Source organism: Hemibagrus wyckioides, linkage group LG11 (genome assembly GCF_019097595.1).
Source record: "Hemibagrus wyckioides isolate EC202008001 linkage group LG11, SWU_Hwy_1.0, whole genome shotgun sequence".
NCBI lineage: Eukaryota > Metazoa > Chordata > Actinopteri > Siluriformes > Bagridae > Hemibagrus > Hemibagrus wyckioides.
The window spans coordinates 10,966,814-10,987,605 of NC_080720.1; the positions used below are offsets into that span (position 1 = coordinate 10,966,814).

Here is a 20,792-nt window from a genome sequence, read left to right on the forward strand (position 1 = left end):
GATTGTGTGTGAAATGAAAGTTGAGAGCTACCAAGACTTGGTAGAAAAAAGAAATGTTATTGAAGCAGTCCGTTTATAGTCTTTGTAGATGGAGCTGTAATAATGCACTTTGCTAGACAACAAACAAACCAATAAAGAGCACATTCTTTTGGCTTCAGACGGGGAGTGGCTAGCGTGCGGCAAAAAAGGTGTGTATATCTTAAAAAATTGTTCCCAATGACAGAAAAACAATTATAAACTATTATTATTGTGTTATATAATAGAAAATGAACCGATTGTAGGTGGAAACAACAATGACATCAATAATCATTGTTGGCTGCTCAGCTTTATATAAAGTATATTTTATTTGTAATCTATTATTAATTTTTTGGCCTTCAACCCAACAAGCCTTCTTTTGGTATAAAAATACTAGCAGGAATATTTGTCCAGCATCCTCAATCCTGGTCATGTTTTAGTAAAATTAAAGCATTAATAAGAATTAAAAGCTGCACTTCTTACCCATATTAATAGCACAACTCATTAAACATTGTAGTATTATAAATAGGTATCCATGGAAAGCGTGCATATTTTAACTGGCCAGCTATGTGCTTTCACATCCAAATCTGAGAGGAAAAACTTACTAAGACTTCATGTGCTGATGCTCAGGTCTAAGACATATTTTTGTAGCCAAAAGCATGTGACCACCTGGCTTTAACATGCATGTATGCCCATTACAAAACAATAGGCATTAACACAGAGTTAGTTCCCCTTTTGGTGTTTTAACAGCCACCTTTACACAATATTTTAGAGTGTGGCTGACAGAATGTGTGTCCATTCAGCTACAAGAGCATTAGTGAGATCAGGCGCTGTTGTAAGCCTTGGCATGCAGTCACAGTTCCAATTCATCCTGAAAAGGTGTTCGGTGGGGTTGAGATCAAGGCTCAGACCTCTAGAGGTCTTCAACACCAACCGCACCAACTGCACCAATGTCTTCTTGTGCACTGTGGCATTGTCGTGATTAAACAGACATGAGTCATTTAGTTCCAGTGAAGGGAAATCTTAATTCTTGAAGACAGCTTGAAGACAGTCCAAACAACTGGAATGCTTTCAACCTATATATCCATGTGATGATCAGATGTCTGCATACTTTTGGCCATATCGTGTACTTAATGTCATGTGCTTGTTAAACAGTTCCTTGTCTACTCAATCACTCCTGACAACAAAAAAATGACCATATATTTGAACTGTATTAAATTTGTGAAAAAGTATATATCCTTAGATGAGGGTATGACCATGCACATTGTATAAACTGCCCTTTGTTTATCAGCAGCAAATCAGTAAAGCACATCTTGCGCCTACCCTGTGCTGTTGTGTTGACGGGAGCATCAGGGTTTAGGTGCCTTGCCTGAGGGCACATTGGCCGAGGTCACAGAAAGGTTAATTTGACCTAGCGCCCTCCAGTGGGACTGCAGGCTCCCACATGCAAACCTAGGTAGTGGGGAAAAAACCTGGTGGGGATGGCACCCACCTCATATCCAGAACCATTATAGCGAAATATGTTGGACTACATGTAGGAAAAAGTGTAAAAAGTAATATGTGATGATAATATCACAGACTGTTTGTATGGCAACATAACATAGAGATAAAACAGATTACATAATAATAAAAGTATCCAAGGGTTTAAACTAAAATCATTAAAAGTAACCTGCATGGTAATGTAAAAAAAAATCTGTCTTAAGGGGTGATCTTTTTGTGAAGATAACACGATCTCTGTAAAATATGTGAAATGATATAGAAATGAATATTACAGTGGATTGCAGTTGGTAGTGGACTGGACCACTAAGGTTCTTTAAAAAGCTTCAGATTCTACAGAGAACTACTGAGAAATAAATATAAACTAAATGTAATATTAGGGATGGCTGACATCATGAAGTTTCGTAAATGAACGTAAAAAAATAACTGTTATTCTAGAGACACGATAATTATAATAACAATAGTGAAATGAACTAATTTTGCACATATTTTTTACTGTCTGTTAAAAAATGTTACTTGAATAAAAATATTACTCGTATTTTTGTGTCCGGTTGATGAGTATTTGTTTCTCTTTTTTTTTGGCTGTTTATGGTAATTGTATAAAAAATAAATAAATAAATAAATAAATAAATAAATAAAATTAAATTAAATGCAAAAAACTTCATATAAAATAGACATATTTTAAAGTTTACTAAAACACAGATCAGAGAATCGAGTGATAATCCACTGATAATGAGATGCAGTATTGTTATTGTAAAATAAATATGATTTAGCACTGTAGATAGAATACTTATTACAGATATTGTCTATTTTATATATGTACATGCCACAGTTTATATGAAATAGAAATAAATATGATATATGGATGTATTTATGAATGCGTGGGTGTGTGTTTGTATACATGATTAACTTGTATTTCATCTTGCTGGCTACAAGTATGCAAATGATTGAAGTTGTTTTTGGGTTAACAACCAGCATTTCCTGAATCATCAACCAGCAAATGCACACATGGAGGCACCTTGTAGCATGCTGCCTTTAGTCTGAGTCATCTGTTTCAGCAGGATGTATATGGTTATTGCAGGGGTTACATGACAGGAAAAGCAGCTTTTTTAACAGCCCATTCCCCTACACAAAACAAACATACTCAACCATATCACGCTCCTCACAGCCACCAGACTCCAGGAGAGCTCTGCTGTTTAAGACGGGACTTCTCATCTTTTTTTTTTAACAGTCCAAGCTTAACTCTGATGGATCGGGAGGGTTGATACAATTATTTCTTATGAGTCAAGGACAGCTTTGCAATTAAAGCCCACTTATTTTGGGCCTGGCAAATATTTCCTTTGAGTCCATTCTCTGTGGGGCACAGCTTTCCAACACACACTTCAAACACACAGTCCCAAGCTGCACCAACAAGAGGAATGTCAGGCATGTCATGGAAGTGGACGGAAAATATTTTTCCAGTGAAGCCACATCAGTGAGGCCACATCGCTGCTCGGCAGGGACATGGTGCAGCCGTGTTGATCCACTTAAAGCTCGGTTCTGGGTTAAGGTGTGCCACATTCCTGTGCACACATGCAGGCCTTATAGGAAACGTGAATGCAAAATACAGAATAATGCATGAGGAAGTATTTCAGAGACTTCCCTGTAGCTCCTGTAGATTCTAACAAACAGGTGAAGTGCTCAGAAGACAATATGAACACAAAGCAGTAATTTTCTGGCAGGGAAAGAACAAACCTACATCTGCACATAGACATTCAAACACACACACAGACGTGCATAGATGCATACATTCACACACAAACAGGCATAGTTCAGACACAGGCACAGTTTCACATGCTTCGCAGACATACAGGTGCCAACATATTTCATGCACTAATGCACACGTAGCCCTATTCTACTGATAAAAAGTCTATGTCTAAATAGGAACTGTAGCATCTGTTTTCAAATCACGAGATGGCTCTTGGTTACCAGAAGTTGTTTTGGTTTTGAACCAAGATCATAACAACTCAGGCAACTAGGATTTATTTTTAGACCATGTCAATAGTCATATTTAATGATGGTTGAAAAATAAAAATTATTTATTTGTTTGTCTGAATTGGGCAAATTAGAGCAGACAATCCACCTGGCGGGATGTTTTGGGGAGGTGGGAGGATAGCAACCCTCTGTATACCAATAGTGATACAGGGAGAACAAGGGAAACTCCTTACAGACTGTAATCTGAGCCCAGTATCAACCTGAAGACACTGGAGCTGTTAAGCCACAAATTCTGCACTGAATCATCATGCTGCCCTGCTCAAAAATGATTTTTGAAAAGAAATGATCAGAACGAATATGGCAACAATGAATCGGTGCTCTGAGGAACAAACATTTTACTTGCAATGCTATCAAACTGAATTGGAGCGGTTTCATACCGCAAACAACTCATCCTTGTCTAGAAAGATGTCTCTGTGTTAGGCAGAACACAAAAGCTGAAGCACAAAACAAAGACGAGAAGTAAACCGGTAGAATTAGTGTTAGTATTTTGACACGATTTTCTTGAGGATTTTCTCATGTTACTGAAATAGCTTTTCAAATACAGCTTAACCCGCTGAAGACACAAGACAATTCTTAGAAACTCATTATTACACGTATACACAACCAGCCCAAACTATTCTCCCCTTACACACCACACACACTCACACACAGGTAGCTAGAATGCAGAATAGCTTCTGAGTTTAAATAATGTTGTACCAGACATACAGCATTACTGCATAAATAGGCCCTGCTGACCTACATTTGCTAAGCGGCAGCATAGATGAAGCTGTGTACAAGGAACATATGTTACACGCAGGCAGACAAGACCGCTGGATCCTCTCCAATGCTCACACACAATGCAGAACAGGACACATTCACACACACACAATCTACATTTCTCCTTTACACGTTGCTCAGTGCTAACTGTAAGAGTTGAATCACCTCTTATTACGAGACTTGATGACTTTTACCAAAAGACTGGCTATCTCATTGCACTGCTGTATTCTGATAAATAATTAATCATCCTAATTAGTAATGCAGACGTACAGAGGGCCAAAAGACTAAACTGCAAGGCTTCTCTATCACACACGACACCATTCAGACACAGTAAGAACCTGGGAAATGCATATGACCTTCACCTAACGTTTTCATTTCTTTGAAATGTCATTCCAATAAGGTGTGACTGTGTCACTTTCAGAACCTGAAGGAACTGTGGGTGCATGTGGGTGTCAGACAGAGACAGTGATGTTATTTTTAACACAGTAGCCGGATATCAAAAATATGCTAAAAGTTTAGGCAATTATCACAAGGGTTATAATAATTTAAAGTGCTTTCTCGCCTGGTAGTGAGACAGTAAACAGTGTCTTGGCAGGCTGTGGGACCAACATTAGCTGCCAAAACAACATCTTGCACCTTGGCAGAGATTCTGCAAGTCTGATGAACTATACTGGAGAGATGCATGCCGTTCTTGTAAAACAATATTCCCTCATTTAGTGTTTTGATGATGGTGGAGAGTACTCCAAATTCTTTCAGTAGTGTTTACTTGAGGGTTGAGATCTGGTGACACTGAAGGCCACAGGGTTTGATTTACATAATTTTTATTTATATGTCCTGTGGACCGGGTCAGAGTACAGACTCCTTCCATAAGGATAGAAATGAATCATCATAGTAGTGTGGTGATAAACATGACTTATATTCCTTTTCTCTTTCTTTTCTGCAGAAGAGCAAACCAGTTACAGAACTTATATAACATGTGCAAGGTCATTCTTATACAATCCTATTGAATCAGGAATGAGGAAGATGCTTACGATAGGCTGCAAGGCAAGCGTGCAATCTGACAAAACAAAACAAAGAGAAATAGAATAACAAACCCAAACCCAATGCATTTCCTCTTTTTCCCTACAGGCCAGCGGAATTGGAAGTCGAGATCACACAGGATCAAAAAGAGGAATATAACAAAGTGCTGTGACATCACATCCTGACAGGGCACGCCTGTCTGGCTTCTGTGCGTGTTAGTAAGAGAGAGAAAAAGAGGATGTTTGAGAGTGGGTGAGGGCAGGATGTAAGTTTTGCTATCCAAGGAAAAAGTCCAAATATGGTCATGAGATAATTAACACAGGAAGGACAGAAAAGCCTACGTAAGGGTTGGGCAATAGCAGGAACTCAGGAGCCAGATAATATTGGCCTTATATCTCATATCTCTCACTGAGACGCCTGAAGAGGAACGTGTTGCACACAAACACACAGCCTAATGAAGGTACACGCATGCACAAGCATATGCAGGGCAAAAAGCAGGACGCTCAGGTTTGTTCAGTTCCCCTTCATCCCCGGTAATAGGCTTTCCCAATGACGGATGTTCACATCCGCTATGCCTGCCGGTGTTATGCAATGGCTGCACCGAATGTACTGCTGTTTTGTTATTTGGAAGTGGAGAGCATTTTTCTGCTCTGCTTTTTTTTTTTCTCAACAGAGAGGAGAAAACACACCTCTCAGATAAGAGCTCTCCTGCTCTGCACCCTGTAACATATCGCATTATATGTCATGCCCTTAATGACCTCACACTGAGTTCATCTCTCTAAGACCAGCATTCCTGCAAGGGCAAAAGCCTCAAAGGAGCGGGTCTACTGGAGAGGGTCTGGTGCATACATACATACATATGACATCTAAACACTCACGTTACTGTAGTACATTAGGACCCAAGTGCTTCTTTCTCTCTGTTACAGGGACAGACAGATCATGGCACATATGAAAAAAACAAAAAAATCTGGATAACCTTGAGGAAAAAAAAGCTAACAATAAGATTTGTAAAGCATTAATTTTAATATACTATTCATGTAAATAATTATGTAAATATCACAGTTCTTCTCACCAAGTGAAACAATCAATAATAAAAAAAAATCTAAATCTGGAAATAAAAAAATGTAAATATCACTCAGCTTAAATTCTGATGTCTTTAAATTATTTTATGGTAAATTTTACTACATTTAAATTAGTCTAATTTAATGGCTGTCCAGTGCATGGCATTTCCGAATCATTTCTAAAACACAAGTCTCTCTCTCTCTCCCTCACACACACACTCACACACACACACACACTCACACACACCTGTTTGACCCTAAAAAGAAATTTTGTCATGCCACCTGTAAAGAATGCAACCACACACACACACCTGCAGAGCAATTAATCTTAGGTCATCTTAGAAAAGCTAGTTCAAGGCTGATGATCTTACACCATTCATTCATTGATTTTAAAAATTGTAAATATGCAATTTACACATTTATTAAACTACATATTTAACTAAAAAACTAAATCACTCTGAATTTCTGTCTTTGTGAATGTCTAATAACTTTTTTTTTATTGTTGTTAGGCTCCAGGTACCTGTACAAAGACAAACCAAGATAAATAGCGCACTCTGGTGGATACTGGGCATAATGCCCCATCAAAAACAACAATTTGTTTTTAAAAATGAGCGTCCTAAAAGAGTATAATTAGGATATAAGGATATAATAATATAAGTTAGAATTTAATTGGCCTAAATAGTCAAACATTTTCTGTATTTCAAACTCCTAATCACATTCCTATATATATATATATATATATATATATATATATATATATATATATATATAGATAGATAGATAGATAGATAGATAGATAGATAGATAGATAATGTCAAACAAATGCATAAATTAAATATTGGTGATACTATTTGTGTCTATTGAGAATGCTGGACTACATGTGTTTAACACACAGCTACCTGGTGCCTACAATGCTGTGTGTCGTGTTGTGGGGTAAACACAGATATATCTGTATCTGTTTAGTGTTCAAAATACGTGTATTCATGTCTGAGCTCAGATATAATTAAATATTAAATATTAACCCTACCACTTTTCCACCTGAAACACTGGGGAAAACCCAGAGGCAGAAATGATATTTCCTAACTAATCTGGCTGGATCAATTTGCCAAAATCTAAACAAATCATTAGCTTATTTTAAACCACTACAATAATGAGCAGTCAGATAATAAAGTCCATTAACATAAATGCAGTTTTTATATGATTTTTTTACTATAGTTACAGGTGGCTCACGCCCATACAAAAGCAAAGTCCTCCTGCTCATGATACATTTATTGTCTTTTAAATGCTGCTACATAGAACTATGGGTTTCCCTTTTAGTACTGATCATTTAACACAGGATTTGACTAAAGTGATTAACTATGAAAGAATGGGTCAGTTGATTCGATGTTGCTTAGCAGCTGGCCATGATTAACCTTCATGGCTAACAGTCATGTTCACCCTTAGAGAAAAGCTAGGAACAGCTCATTTCCTGGATCTGACCTTACGCATACTTTTGCTTTTGATCCAAACAGGAAATATTAAATATTGGGTACAAGGTCAGACATGAGCTCACTTTCACTCGGGCATAGCATCTACAGGAAGTCTTTGATGCAGAGAGTTTTCACACCACATGACTCAAACCTAGACAAGTGGCTCAGTGTGTAGCAGTGTGTTTATCTGAGTCATTTCAAACAAACAAGGAAAAACCAGTTGCTTTAATATATAGGTGCACTGCTGCATTTACTCCACAAGAGAGCAGCATTGTCCTGCATTAGATTAAACAAGTTTGCAGGTACACTATAATGGCAAAAGTTTTGGGACATCTGCCTTGTACTTCAATTGGCCTGCCCTTTGCAGCTATAACAGCTTTAACTCTTCTGGGAAGGCTTTCCACAAGGTTGAGGAGTGTGTTTATGGGAATTTTGACCATTGCTCTAGACGCGCATTTGTGAGGTCAGGCACTGATGTTGGACGAGAAGGTCTGGCTTGCAGTCTCTGCTCTAATTCATCCCAAAGGTGTTCTATCAGATTGAGGTCAGGACTCTGTGCAGGCCAGTCAAGTGAGGAACTTGACACCAAACTCGCTCATCCATGTCTTTATGGACCTTGCTTTGTGCACTAGTGTGCAGTCATGTTGGAACAGGAAGGGGATATCCCCAAACTGTTCCCAAAGAGTTGTCCAAAATGTCTTGGAATGCTGAATCGTTTCACTGGAACTAAGGGGCCGAGCCCAACCCCTGAAAAACAACACCTGAATTCAATGATTTCCCAAAACTTTTGGCAATATAGTGTAGGACAAAGCTGATGAAAAGTCATGTTCGATGATCAACAAAAGAAAACAAAACACAAAACAAAATAACCCCAATGAAGATGGTGTACAACGCGAAGGCAGCAGTGAATATTCTCACAGCTAACACAAAGGATGTCTCTGGTGGTTTTCTGTTTCTTAGCACAATAACTGCTAACAGTTTACAGTCTATTAGGGATGTGAATCAACAACCTAATGTATGAAAGCTACATTTAAAGCTACCAAAGGTTTAATACAATTCTATTCAAGAGTCTGCAACACAATGCAGAGCAAGTAACTCAGTTTTGAAAGGCAATAATTCCTTAATAGAGACTCCTTTACAGGACTGAAAAACAGAGGCCATACCTCATTCAAGCTTCTAGTGAACTATTAATCATCATAATGTGAATACGCATCAAGAATGAAAAAGTGAAGTGCTTCTGAAAAAGATCTCCCAAACTGTCTCCTCTCCTCTGCCCTGATGGCTTCACCACATTCCAGTGAAACCAGTTCAACACCCTGACCGATCAGCAGAGTCAGACTAAACCAACATGACGCAACCAGGTGAAGAATGATGCAAACTGTGGAAAATTCCAGCTGTTTTTTTGTTCTGTATCACAAAAATAAAATAATCACAATCCAAAAACTTAAGTCATTGGTGTTTGTTGAAGCATTTGATTGTCCAGGCTGTTTAATGTGCCCTTTTTTATGTTGAGGGGGGACAGGGACCATGATGACATGATTTCAAGATTTGTGAAACATTTGTGATGTTAAATTCACGCCTATTCCATACATCTTAACAGACCTGGCTGGTGAATACGATACTGAAAGAGACGTTGTTCTTGTCTGGCAGTGCAGTGCTGCACTGAGAGCTGGTTTCCTTTCAGGACTTCATTAATCTGCACTTAAACTGAAAACTGTTTAGTTTGGATGTCCAGTGCAGAACCATTCGTGGGGCAAGATGTTAAATTCATTTCATTCGCGCGGAAACAGAGAGAGAGAGAGAGAGAGAGAGAGAGAGAGAGAGAGAGAGAGAGAGAGAGAGAGAGAGGGGCCGGGGGGTTCGGGTTTACGCATTGCCAGGCAACGGAAAGAAAGCATCTCAGAGTTTGCTTATGTAAGAGTGAAACGGCTGTACAGTACAGAAGCATGGCAAGATAGCAAACATACACTCTTCTTAATAAAAAAACAAAAAAAAAAAACAATCATAGTCTAGATCTAGTACATTAAAATGTGTTAATTGAGGGAATTTTGAACAGAGACGCCCGTTCAGTCCATTTATGCATTGCAGAACAATACAAAACCCACATATGAGGCTTCACACAAAGACGCATATATGTGGAAAGGCAATGAGTTGAGTAATACTGCCCTTTGTGTATTAGGATTCAGCTGGAAGTACGGCTCAGATTTACTGACTCATTGTACGACATGTGTAAGCAATAAACAATAAACAGGCTAGCTGAAATGGACTAGTCTGAGCAAAGGAGCTTTGTTTTGGGAAGCAGCAGAAAACAGCATGTGTGGCACTGACCAAACCATGCTACCCCCAGACACAAACCCAAGTCAAATCAGGGTTTAAGCATTGCTAGGCAACCAAGCAGGAAACTCGTCATGGAGACCAAGAGAAGAGAGCAGAGAGATAAAGATGGATATATCTCAAATTATATAGGGAGAGGGGGAGATATAACAAGAACAACAACAGCAATAAGAAGAAGAAGAAGAAGAAGAGGAAAAAGATTTTTAAAACAAACAATAGTTTTTATGATGATCAGCACATCTATAACATTTAAAATCAGCATGCTGGGAACTAGCAGTTTGTTTTCAGATTAAATTATATATATATGCTGAAGAGGTTAATGCTGGTTCTGATAGAAAGGTGTCAGAATACACAGTGCATGATGGGTCAGGGCTGTTTTTGCAGCAAAAGTGCATAAGTGGGACTAACACAATATTAGGCAGGTGCTCATAGCGTTATGCCTAATCGGTATGTATATGTATATATATATATATATACTGTATATATGTATGTTACCATCAGTAGCTATAAACTAATCAAAGAAAGAAACTGGATGGACCTGGTAAGCATTCCCCTTTCCTATTAATGTCAATGTATCATATGACTGCTACTTAAAAACTTCTGAAGTGCAAACCATTACTTTCTGTCAGATAATACTCACTCCCATATTCTGTGCATGTTCTTGCTATAATGAAGCATATAAACAAGGGCAACCATGCTCAACACAAGCTAATGAAAAACAAAAAAGAAATGTTGCTTATAAAACCACAATGCAAATGTACAGCTTAGTGACTAAGAGTCAAAATAAATACTATTGCTAGCAATTTATAGACGAACATTTCCATGTTTATATATATATATATATATATATATATATAGTTGCCTGTTGCCTTACTTTGTTATTTGAGATGAGAACACATTACCATATAGTAACCTAGACAGTTAACTCTAACATTGTGGCTGAAACACAAGGCCAAGATGAAGACTTCCGTCTGCCATTATCCTCAGCATGCTGATCATGCAGATTTACACAGTGAGCTGTCCACATTGCTCCACAGGAAAATGGGAGGCAGGTTTCTGACTATACTACTATCAGGAGTGGTGAGGTGAGATGTGTGAAACTTCACACCAATCCAAACCTGACATCTCTGCATGTGAATTACATTTCCTTTACCCAATTCGACTAATCACAATAAACTACTTTAATGCAATACATTTTCAAGCAGGAGAATGTGACTGCTAAAGAAACACATTTCAAACTAATATGAATTGGCGTCTTTCAGCCGTCTCACATGGTTTATAATTTCCCTGTAATTGAATGATTACTAAGTAGCTGCAAGAAGCTCACTCAGCTCCTTGTCTTGAGCTGAAATCTTAATCTAAAATAGATTTAGCTTATTATCAGCCTTCATTTGTGCTACAATTAGATATGTAATATGTGTAGATATTCAGAATTGCACCTAGCCCTGCATATGATCTATGTACACTGTATAAGATTAAACTTAACATACTGTACAGTCTGAGAGCATGCTTATTAGTTTGGGAAAAATTTTATACTTTGCATTAGTCCACATGAAGTCCATATACAGTATTGGAATGGCAGGGCCGGTTCTGTTTTTTGCTTTTGCACTGAAGACATTTGGGTTTGAGATGAAAAGATGAATATGAGACTTCATCCATGAGCTTAAACTAGAACACAGCACATTTAGTGACAGACCACCCCATTTTGGGGTAAGCAAATGTATTGGAACATATAGTATTCATGTAAATAGAACATAGTACTTGATTACATATCTCTGGCTTGCAATAACTGCATAAAGTGGACAGCACGCTGACGTCACTTGGTTGCATTCTTCTTTTGCGTTTCCAGGTTTTAACCACATTTGTTTGTTTTGGGCCTTTCCAAGTTTTTGTGGTTCATCTCTGTACTTCTTTGTGAATCAATATGCCCTTCTTATACTTACCTCAGATGAGGTTTACATCTTGTGGTATGGCCTCTATATATCTGATCTCAGAGTCTTCTTTGAATGTTAGATTGTGATATCTTCACATGTGTCATGTGGAGGTTGTTTATGACGTCACTGACTGTTGTTTCTGGGTTTCTCTTCACAGCTCTCACAATGTTCCTATCATCAACTGATTTTTTTCCCCACCGATCTTTATGATGTCTGGTTATTAGTACACCAGTGGTTACTTTCTTTTTCAGGAAATTCCAAATTGTTATATTGGCTATGACCAAAGCTTGTGCGATGCCTCTGACAGATGTTCCATCTTTTCTCTGCTTCAAAACGGCTTGCATTTCTGGTTTATCCTTTTTAACAGCAAATGCAGACATCACAAGCAAAACCTGTGTCCCGGGCTCAAACAAAAGCAGACATTCAGAGCTATTAATAGTTTAAATATTCAAACTAACAGGTATACCTGGGCAACCAGAAACACCTGTAAGTTACCTGTTCCAATATTTTTGGTTGCTTGAAGCATGGGTGAGTTCAAACAAAACAAGTTATTTTAGCACACCTGTTAACACACACAATGTACATATCAGGAATCTATTTTCTCGCGTAATCTCGTGTAATGAAGCTTGACGCAGAAATTCATAAGCATAATAGATGAATGAGTGTCTTGATTAACCCTTAAAATCAGAAACAGTAATTATAGAATAATAAAAAAACACTTAAGTGTTAATATCAGCTGTAGGTTTCCAGCTGAAAGGTGAATTAGCAAGAGACGAGTGTGTGTGTGTGTGTGTGTGTGTGTGTGTGACTGTGGGGGGGGGGGGGTCATAAACTCCAGGCAAAGTCCAAACACTACACCTCAGTGCACTCCTGTACTTCTTCCACATCAACACAATGTTAACCTTTATTGTACAAAACAGTCACTAAAAGTAGTGAACAAAGTCCAAACGTAAAAAACAAGTACTAGTGGTGTACTAGCCACTAGCAGGAGAGAAAGACTTCCAACCCTGAATGTGCAGTTAACACACATGCCGTTTTCACAACACAGATGTGACGAGAGATAAGAGCGAGCATGCCGAGGCCTTCCTGTGCATGACACATTTACACAAAACAAAAGACTGCATTATCTCAGTGCAAAATCAGAGGGAGGAGGCATGTATGTCAGCGCCACCTCCATATATAAATGCAGAAAAGACTTGGAATCTGTTGAATGGTTTAGCATAGTGTATAGTGTGTTCTCTGTATGAAACATCCTCTCGGGTGAATGAATACACATCAGGTCTGATCCGGTTATCCCAAGCATCTCCTCAACCTGTAGACCATAATATCCTCTGTATGGCTGATTTTTTTTTATTACCTGCTGTGTTCTCACAGTTGCTAAGAGACCCATTCCTCCCATCGATGTTGTGAGAACATTACTGCTCTGCAATACACTGCTACACAAGACACCTAATTAAACAGATATCAATAGGTGGGCATGTGGACAATAGTCTGTTGTAGCCACTCCGCAGTAGTGCTGCTGTTTGTGGTGTTGTTTATAGGCTTTATGTAAGAGGCTTTGATGTGAAACCCTGGCTTCTCAAACAATACACAGTGGGCTGCCATTTCTGTATTTGTGACTCCCATCATATATCATGCTGGCCAAAATCTTAATATGAGTGGAAATGTTTATATCCCCAATCAACCTAAATGAGTGGCTGCTTTCTAAACAGGTTAATGTTTGTCCTGCCTTTTGTCACCTAAAGGCCTGGAGAAACATCTCAAGGAAGGAAACTCAGAATTTGATGTCCATTGGTTTCAGACTTCAGGCAGTTTGTCCAATTAGATTTGAGACTATGAAAAAATTGCTGTAATATCTATTGTAATATATATAAATACACCAACCAGGCATAACATACCTAATATTGTGTTGGTCCCCCTTTTGCTGCCAAAACAGCCCTGACCCATCATGCACTGTGTATTCTGACACCTTTCTGTCAGAACCAGCATTAACTTCTTCAGCAATTTGAGCAACAGTAGCTCATCTGTTGAATCGGATCACACGGGCCAGCCTTCGCTTCCCACGTGCATCAATGAACCTTGGCCGTCCATGACCCTGTCACCGGTTCACCACTGTCCCTTCCTTGGACCACTTTTGATAGATACTGACCACTGCAGACCGGGAACACGCCACAAGAGCTGCAGTTTTGGAGATGCTCTGAAATATACTGCCCAAATACTTAAGGGCCCAATAAGTTTTATAAATTCATATTCACTTTTTGTTGTGGAACGCCAAAACAAGTTCATTCTTGCTACCACTGACATGAAAGCAGCTATAAACACTCACCCCAATACCAACCCCTTTTACATAAACCAAACAAATTGAGCTTATGATGTTACCAAGAAATAAGGAAGTGCAAAGTCCTCTTTCTTGAAGACTTGTTCCAGAAATACTAAATAAACCTCTCCTCAGAAAGTTTACCATTTCAACAGTCAGAAACATTTCGACATTTATGTGGAGTGGAGTATCCACTATAACTGCTTAAACTGTTACTAGGGAAAGAATAACATATTAATACAAGCACATTAATATAAACCGGTGACATGTCTTCCAGCCTAACAACCATCTGAGCCAAACAAATCAACAGCACCGTGGTACATATGACTTGAGAAAAGTTGCCAGTATATTATACATGCAATAATGCTTGGCATGGATCACATTGCATGGAAAAACATGAGGTAGCATTTTTATGTATGCAAACATTTGGTAATGGTAACCACTGTTTCTTATTCTCATTACAAGTGAAATGATTTGTATTATAATATAAGTGCTATATTTCAATAGCTTGTTGAATTATGTCTTGAAATATGAATATAGTTTTGACAGAACTGTAGGTACTTTTTCTTTTACCCTAAAACCAAATGTCTATTGGTTAATAACTGCTGAGCTCTTGACTGTGGCTGTAACAGTTACAGAAAAGAGTAAATTCTCATGATAATGATGGCATATCATCTTGTCTACCCCTATTCTCTATTTTAGTAAACATGGAGGTAGAAGGAGTAAAAAGCTTGAGAAAATACAAACCTGATTGATGCGATATAGGCTTACGTTGAACTGGAGAACTACGACAGCTGTCGCGTGGTGAATTCCTCTAAATGACTCTCCTGTGATTCAGGCACACTGAACTCTGAGGGTACCTGCGGGAGACGGAGTGAAGTTAAAGAATAAATAATAATTACCACTCCCTTGTGGTTTCTTCTAATGAGGCTTTACATCTCCTGATAATATGCTTCAGTGCTGGAAAACCGAGGGAGTAAGAGCCTAACAAATCTCTTCTGACCCTTTTCAACAGTTTTATACTGTGCAAAGAGGACACTGGAGTGATTCTCCATATTGATGTGGTTCAGGTCTATTAACATATTATCATGATTATTATGATGATGGTGATGATGATAATTAATATGATGATAAATAATATTGTAGAAGTAGCAGAGACTTAAAAATGACATGACAATGAAAGCTCTGCAGTATGGCCACAAGTTTGAAATTAAGCTATTAGCACAAATCTTCTGAGGCCAAATTAAACAAATAAATTAATAAAATAAAAACAATTAATTAATTGAGTTAATAATAATAATAAAAATAATAATAACTGCCAAAAATTAAGACATAAATAAAATAACAATGTATGTAATAACCCTGGATATTTTCTAAGTCATTTTACAAAACATATTTTGTGAGCCCTGTCATCATATTTTGTGTGGTCTACACACAGACAGGCTGAAAAGATATAGTGATAGAGTGCCTGGCAATATTTGCAAATTATGCAAATTAAGGATAAAAAAAATAAACTGAATCCTCAGACCATCCTTGTGGTATATGTGGCCTGATGTTTCAGCAATTTCCCACTCACAATGTTAGCTATCTCCCATTTTCAATTTGGGGGAAAAAAAGCAAGAAAACCTTGTTATTTTCTCTTGACAGAACTAAGACAACTATTTTAAAATATAGTGCTAATGAATTTTACTCAAAGAACAAACATGTTTTTTCTATAATGCTCAATAAGGCTGTTTGGTAAGAAAATCACTTAACAACTGTTTTGTGTTACATTTTGATAAAAACCATGTCAGAAAATAAAGGTCAAGAAAAGAGGTCAAGAAGATGAAATGATATCTATAGACCTTAGTGTAAATTTTGTTGTAATACTCTTCTGTAACAATACGGAAGGTATTTTGCCACCTAACAGGTGTATCTCTTGTGAGTGATGCTTATTAACACTGAGCGAGACAGCAAAATGAGGTTTGACCCTAAAACACCCAATCAAGAATAGCAGAATCACACCAGATCTCTAATGACAAATTGTGTGTTTATGAGCACACCAAAGTCATTTAACAGGACGACACTAATGTAAAATTTCATACTAACACTGGTCCAATTCTATATCATATAGAATTGATAGAATCATTTTAGCACTGATTCTGTATGATATACAGAAATCACAGAAAAAACACTACAGGGTCACTGGGACCAGTCTTCTGAAAAAATCTCCTCCTTCACCCATTCCAGCCCACTCCTGAGACACTCCCCGTGGAATAGAGCATCCAGACACTGCCCAGAGGAACAGGACACAATTTTCAGATGCACTTAACTACTAATGCTGCACATGACCCACAGATACCCAGTGGGATTGGGAAAGCAGGCGATGATAACCGCTATTTTAGTAAAGGATAGAAAACTAAGAGATGTCATTTTAAACAGCTTGTGAAACTGGCCAGACGGCAGACACTATGGTAGCTTTGCCTCCTTATAGCTCCAGTGTCACCGTTCCCTCCTGAGCTTATTTCAGCAGCATGAAGTCTAAATATATTTCTCACAAAGCGATAGCCTATATCGAAGACATCCAGACAAAACGTAGAAGCATTAATTTATGAAGCATTACACAATATAGGACCAAGTTGTTAAAAATTGCTCATTCAGCCTCAAAAGCACTAGTGAGGTCAGGTAGTGATGTTAGGTGAGGAGGCCTGGGGTGGAGTCAGCAATCCAGTTCATCACAAAGGTGTTCAATGGGGTTGAGGTCTGGGCTCTGTGTAGGCTATACAAGTTCTTTCACTCCTTCTTCATGGAGCTTGCTTTGTGCAGGGGCATTGTCATGCTGAAACAGGTTTGGACCCCTTAGATCCAGTGAAGGGAAACTATAATTCTATAGATACAAGATACGTGTGTGTTCCAACTTAGTCTGGGGAAGAACCACATATGGGTGTGATGGCCTGGTGTCCACATACGTCTGGCTGTATAATGCAAAATTTATAGTTTCTAAGCAAAAAAAGAACCAAGACACTTATTAACACTGACAACAAGAAAGGGAGAGTGTCAAGAAAAAAACACAGGAAACTAATAATCAATGAGGTGATCTAATAAGAAACAGATTATTGTATAATTTATATTTACATATTTATATTACTTCTATAAATTATATATACTACTGACATTGAAATCTGGGACTGAGTTGTTCATCTTATTTAAAACGTAATTAAAAGTGAATAAAGAAATGTGACTAATAGCCTAAGTGCTATTCAGTCTAACGTTCAGTGAATGTATATACACGTTTATGGTTTTCATGTGAACGTACATTTGAGGTCCTACTCTAAAGAGGTCACCTGCATGCACACACACACACACACACAGTATAGCCTCTATGCAACTAACCTACATAGAGTATAGTAAGGTATAACCTACTGTCTTGGCAGTATTCAGTACTCTTGCCCTTTTTTAAAGATCTTTTCTGAATCATTTAATCATTTGGTGGAAGCTAGTTCGGGGCCAGAGTAAATTTCAGACAGAAGTTATCATCTGATCATATCAGCTTTAAAGAAATCCGGAAATGTGAAATTTATGACTACACGCAAGATCGATGATCCATCTGACAATGTGGGTTTGTGTTTCAAAAGCCAAAGTTACACAGCAGAAGTTGAGCACAGTACTAAAGTTGGTGTACTCTTGCTACGTTCCAACACTGGTTATAAATTAACACTCTATCAGCAGCCCTTTGTGTGTGTTAGTTTTCGTGAGCTGTCAGTTGAGAGGTTGTCAGTTCAGACACTTCCTCCAGATTGCTCCAACTGGACTGCTGTCTTAGTATGCTGAAGCATTAAGAGTTCCTTTCACTGGAACTAAGGGGCCGAGTCCAACACCTGAATTCAATGATTTGTCCCAAAACTTTTAGCAATATAGTGTAAATGAAAGCAAATGACTTTGTAACACAGCAAGTTTTCTGAGACCTCAGGTGTACATGTGTTAATCTTAGCTTAGCTTTTAACTAGATTTAGTTCTAATCTAATGTATTAGCTATTAAATTATAATAGCTGTTCCTTGGTCTGTGTTTTGTTAACTAGCTACACTTAAGCATTGGAGTGACTTGTGATCTACAAACGTAATTAAATGGCAACCTTTTAAAGACAATAAGGCACAATGGCACTTTCATGAATACATTTTTCATTATGACACACCCTGAGTAACAGGGCTTTTATATCATGTGTGAACGTGTATGACCTAGTACAATACAAAGTGAAAAAAAATTCATTAACTAAAATATAGCTGATAAGATATGCAACCCGTGTCCCAGGTGTTGTGTACGAAAGCCATCTTCCTCCTCTTCAACTTGTGCAAACGTGGCCTTGATCATGACCCTACACACACCTATTTTTTCACATCACTAGGCTTCAGAGTGTGAAAGAAGTGTGAGGATCTGAGGACGTTCTGAGGAATGGAAACTAAAGAGTAAAAGACAGCGGTATTTTTCTTCCCCCTAAACACTTTCTCTGAGAGTGTGTGAAATAGTAGAAAAGAGGCTAACATGTGGTACTGGTGTGTCACATCTGTTCCGCTACAAGAGGAATGAAGGTGCATGCAGGAAATGCAAATCTGATATGGTAACGCTGCAACTGAAAATTGACACCATTTACCCTTTACTAGAGGAAGATATTCGATCTGCTATGACATGCTTCACGCCTGAGGTTTTGCACAGCTAACAATTAAGGAAATACATCATCAATATACAGCAATACTATATACGACAAACTGTTCCTTTATGACATGAAAGACAAATACAGCAACTAAATGATCTGCTCCATTCATCGGTTAATTGAAAAGGAATTGTTCAATATCTGGAATCAGAGAAAACTATGATTTTATTAAAGATTACAAATTGCAAGATCTAAACTGATTTTAAATCTGTCACTGTCATAATAGTCAGGATAAGTTTTTTTTAATCTTTTTTCACTGTAATAAACTGCCTGCAAATATGATATGGAAACAGACTAAGTGACTAAGTGTGCGAGAGATCCATCTGTCATGAGTAAAAAAAAAATATTTTTTTTAAAAATCTCTGGATCACAAAGATGATGAAATATGACTCGGAGGCAAGGGCTAAACTGTTGTCCTACACAAGAGGTATGAGCTGCTGGTGAAATCACAGACATATCTGTCTGGACTGGACTAAAATAGTCAGACTTGTGTTATTACAGTGTCATGGTTTCATGCTTAGTCACAGTGCATGAGCAGTATACCTCACTGCTGACCTTTGGAAAATACTGAGTAAAATGCATTTCTGTGTATTATCTTGTACTAAGCTGGATTCCACATCGCCCTCCATTAATACTACAGCAGCTTCCTTTTCTCAAAGGGGTTTTGGTGCCAACACGTTACACTGCTAATGCTGCTACTAATCCTAGCATGTTCTCCTGTACTGTTCTCCTGGCAACCACCAAACCCATACCCATAAACCCAAATCAGATTGCCAGACAGAGAAGCATGATTGGTCACTCCAGAGAACACGTGTCCACTGCTCTAGAGTCCAGTGGTGGCGGCGTTTTACACCACTGCATCCCACGCTGTGCATTGCACTTGGTGATGTAAGGTTTGGATACAGCTGCTCGGCCATGAAAACCCATCCCATGAAGCTCCCTGCGCACTGTTCTTGAGCTAAACTGAAGGCCACACTACGTTTAGAGGTCTGTAGTTATTGACGCTGCAGAAAGTTGGTGACTTCTGCCACCGTGTGCCTCAGCATGCGCTTACCCCGCTCTGTGATTTTACATGGCTTACCACTCCGTGGCTGAGTTGCTCTTGTTCCCAATTGCTTCCACTTTGTTATAATACCTCTAACAGTTGACCGTGGAATATTAATAGTGAGGTAATTTCATGAATGGACTTATTGCACAGGGGGCAACCTATCACAGTACCACGCTTGAATTCACTGAGCTCCTGAGAGCGACCCATTCTTTCACAAATGTTTGTAGAAGTAGTCTGCATGTGCTTGATTTTATACACATGTGGCCATGGAAGTGATTTGGTGTCCCAAAACCTTTGGCAATATGGTATATGAATTGCGTGCCATTCCGAGAAACATGATGAAATCTCATGTGGCCCAACCTTGGAAATCAATCATCCCTTTGTTCAGTGTATCCATGCTATATGTGCTAACCACACATAGGCATTGTGTCATCACATCAACTAAAGAAGAAGAAGAGGAAGAAGAAGAAGAACAACAAGAAGAACAGTGAGAAGAGTTCAATACATATTTTAGAAAGCAAGATTATAATAATTCTTCTATTTTATAATATAGATTATTTTATAATTATTTTATAGATTTTTTTATAATAAACTTTATTATAGGTATGTACAGTATATA

General features: G+C 38.2%; 1 protein-coding gene across 3 annotated transcripts in view; it reads right to left on the reverse strand.

The window, feature by feature from the left end:
- gng12b (guanine nucleotide binding protein (G protein), gamma 12b) overlaps positions 1-20,792 on the reverse strand; it is a 53,590-nt gene that overhangs the window by 28,356 nt on the left and 4,442 nt on the right. For all 3 annotated transcript variants that reach the window (XM_058404156.1, XM_058404155.1, XM_058404154.1), the window contains exon 2: positions 15,185-15,297. The gene's annotated coding sequence lies outside the window, so the exon portion shown is untranslated. The remainder of the gene's footprint in view (positions 1-15,184; positions 15,298-20,792) is intronic.